The 3,506-nt window shown below is 49.9% G+C and overlaps 1 protein-coding gene across 5 annotated transcripts in view; it reads left to right on the top strand.

Annotated features, from left to right (window-relative positions):
- The first annotated feature begins 1,132 nt into the window (after window positions 1-1,132).
- FOCAD (focadhesin) overlaps window positions 1,133-3,506 on the top strand; it is a 318,854-nt gene continuing 316,480 nt past the window's right edge. For 4 of the 5 annotated variants that reach the window (XM_019517493.1, XM_019517495.1, XM_019517494.1 and 1 more), the window contains exon 1: window positions 1,134-1,186. The gene's annotated coding sequence lies outside the window, so the exon portion shown is untranslated. Of the gene's footprint in view, window positions 1,187-3,506 lie in introns of all 5 variants that reach the window. The other variant, XR_002097361.1, reaches the window with a different exon arrangement.

Here is a 3,506-nt window from a genome sequence, read left to right as displayed (position 1 = left end):
AGGCACATGTACATAGATTTTGAAAAAAAATAGTTCACACAGCATGCTAACTGCCTGACCTTGCTTGATGAAAAAGCGTGTCTGGTTTCAGCTACAAGCAATATCTACAGTTGATCATATTTCTATTCTCACTCTGCAACTGGGAGGAGGTGGCAATTTAAAGTTCAGTCTGCTAGTCCTTTTTTCAGTGTGCTCTCAATCTTAAGAAGTCCACAGCCTTTTGTAGCAAATACAGCAAGATGGGCAGCAGGTCATTTACAACCCTGCAAGCTTTTTTTGGTTCTTGGGGCTGCATCTTAGCCCAGACCCACAAGGAAGTGAGATCTCTCTACCCTATCAAGTAGGTTGAAATATTCCACTGGATGGCTTCTGTTTACAATGCATCACTCCCTGAAAACCTACCTTGAAAACAGCCTGACCTGGAGTCCCCTACTCCAAAGAATGGACTTTTAAGGCCTGTTGATAACGAAGGGCTTGCCAGAGCAGCTGGTCTAGTCCACTAGCTTTTCTGTGACAGTGGCCAGCATGAGATGCGCATTAGAGGAAGATATAAAAACCACAGGGAATAGCCAACCCCTGCAGCATAAAGTTTACTATCTGTTTCAAAAAGAAATTGCTGTTTAGGAATACGGGCCTTCAACAACTTCGTGGAATTCTACCACAATCCTGATTTCTGGTACTTCTATCCCTTTGTTTAGGATGAGTTTTATTTGTCTGAATGAAACAAAAACTCCAAATGGCCTCAAACCTTGGGGAAACACAAAACTCAGCTCTGTAAGTCATAGTCAAGTTGTGAGGTCTTATCATAGCCCCAAACGAAGCCCTTGGTCCAAACTGCTCACTGTAAACCCCTTTTTTTTTTGTCATTGTTCTTAAAGTCTACACTTTGGGATATGTATACATTTTAGGGACGTTTGGATCTGATCCTCACTTGCAGGGCGCGGAACCAGCTACGTTCCACCGCCAGGAACAGGCTAAATAGACAGGACCCCCAGCTGCGAGAGCGCGTGCTCCTTTTTTGCCGGCAGAAGCTTCACAGCTGAGAGCGCGCATGCTCTCCCACTGCGGGCATGCGCAGTAGTGCTGCACGGGGAAGAATCTGACGGGGGGCTTCCTTTGGCGACTTGGGGAGGAAGAACCAACGGCAGTGTGCAGCTGCACTTGGCAGAAAGTGGCGCCGCGGCAGGTGAGTGGCGCAGTAGGCCTTCGAGAATCGCCGGGTAGGGGTGGCTGGCTCTCTCCTCCCAGGGTGACGCGTCACGCCGGTTTGGGTGCCATGGGGGGTCCCATGTGAACCCGCTGCTGCTGGCTTGATTCGCATCGGGACTGGAGCGAGCTGGGAACCATCCCCCACAGCCCTGCGCCTAGCCGCAATGGCGGCTGCGGGGCGAGGGGTTCTGAGTGCGATCGCTTCTATTGGAAAAAGCTCCGTAGGTGACGGCCAATCAGATGCGCTTCCCACTGCGCGGCGGGCTTCATCAGGCCAGTGCGGGTGGGAGGGGGTGGGGAAGGTCTTGAGTGCGGCCGAGTGTACGGTAATAATTACCGTGTTTACACGATCATTTCAACCCTTGTACGGTGCATCATCAATAATAGCAAATATGTTCAAAGTGTACCTGTTTCAGGGGTATGTATCATATGGTATGTACCATAATTTTTGAGGCATTTCATATATACAGTATGTGCAAAACCCACGTCACTCAGGGAAACTTAACTGACTTTTAGGTTTGCTGTCAGCACTTTCTTATGACAGCTAGCCTGGAAATAAATAAGTGCTTCGGCTCTGACGACCCAGTTCTGTCACTGCAAAGTTACAGTAAGCAATATAAAGTAAATAAGAAGATGACTTTTTTGCGTATTTTTTCAGTGTACATTGTTTTTCAGCGAATATGATCATTTTGAGCTTCCAATATGATAAGTTAATATTTAAGACATGGCAATGTTGCCTGACTCTTCCCTGCAGGTTGTGGCTGAATGATGCATGTCATGGCCTTCCATGCCAGGGTAGCAGAAGAGGGCTGGGATAGCCAAGACAAGCCAGAAGCCATGCCAGAGAGGCGAGGGTTTTGCAGGGTGATACCACAAGCCAGACCTGCAATGGTGCTGTTTTTGGCATGATATTAGACAAGCTTTCAATAAAGAGCGGCTGGCAGGCTTTGGAAGTGCTTGTCTAACTTTATTCCACCTCTGCGGAGTTGGTTTGGAACGGGATACTGCCCCAAGGCCCCTGCCACATATTATATATATGTTCACTGGTGCAGTATGTTGAGACCAGCCAAACATGCAAAAGAGTGAGACTGGTCAGTCATGCAGTAAATTAAGACTGGCTGAACAATCATGCAATTCGTTGATTGGTCACACAATAAGTGGATGCTGGCTGCATGTGCTAAATACTGAGCACACAATAAAAATGACTCTCCCGTAGGCCTGTGTGGGTTGGTAGTGAACTGATCCGCCTTTGGATCTAGCCGCTTCAGATGGCCGCGATCTGATCCGGAGCTCCGGATTGGTTTGCCACTTTGATCTGGCTGAAGTGGTACCAAAGCTTTGGAGCTGCCTCGGAGATCCGGCTATAGGTTATAATGGACGATGAATTAAATTTCTGTAACTTTGTTATTTTAGTTCCGATTTGGATGTAACTTGCAGGAGTGGTAGCCTCTGCTGAGAGCATGAAGCCTACCACGTTTCAAGAAGATCGGTGCAGGGGTTTGGGGGGGAACTGCACCCCAAATCCTTGAAAGCAGAACTCCTGTCACGTCTATGTGTTACAACACAGGGCGCTGAAAACTGCAGGGGTAGTAGCCCCGGGTGAGGCCACAAAGCCTGCCAAGTTTTAAGAAGATCAGTGCCAGGGCTTGGGGGGAATTGCACCCCAAGCTGCTGACAGGCAGAACTCATCATGTGGGTGGGTGCTTGGGCGACTGTGTCTGTCTTGGGGCACAGGGGGTTAAATCTAGTGCAGGCCTGAGTGCTGGGCCCTGCTAGGCTATGAAGCCTGCCAGCTGTGTGTGTCTTGCTGGGGGAGTCTGTCGTCCAGGGCCCTGCACCCCAAGCTGCTGACAGGCAAAACTCGTCATGTGGGTGGGCGCTTGGGCGACTGTGACTGCATCTGTCTTGGGGCACAGGGGGGTTAAATCTAGTGCAGGCCTGAGTGCTGGGCCCTGCCAGGCAAAGAAGCCTGCCAGCTGTGTGTCTCGCTGGGGGAGTCTGTCATCCAGGGCCCTGCACCCCAAGCTGCTAACAGGTAAAACTCATCATGTGGGTGGCTGGGTGCTTATAGTTTCATAGTGTGTAGGGTCGGAAGGGACCCGAGCAGATCATCGAGTCCGACCCCCTGCCATGGCAGGAAAGAGTAGGTGTCCAGCCTCCTCTTAAAGACCCCCAGGGTAGGAGCCAGCACCATTTCCCTTGGAAGTTGGTTCCAGATCCTAGCCACCCTGACAGTGAAGTAGCGCCTCCTGATATCTAGCCTGAATCTACCCTTTGCCAGCTTGTGACCAATATTT

The sequence above is a fragment of the Gavialis gangeticus genome, unplaced genomic scaffold (assembly GCF_001723915.1).
Source record: "Gavialis gangeticus isolate Ggan-Ray unplaced genomic scaffold, GavGan_comp1, whole genome shotgun sequence".
Lineage (NCBI taxonomy): Eukaryota > Metazoa > Chordata > Crocodylia > Gavialidae > Gavialis > Gavialis gangeticus.
The sequence above is the reverse complement of the archived record's forward strand: the minus strand, read 5'-3'. Positions and strand labels throughout refer to the sequence as shown.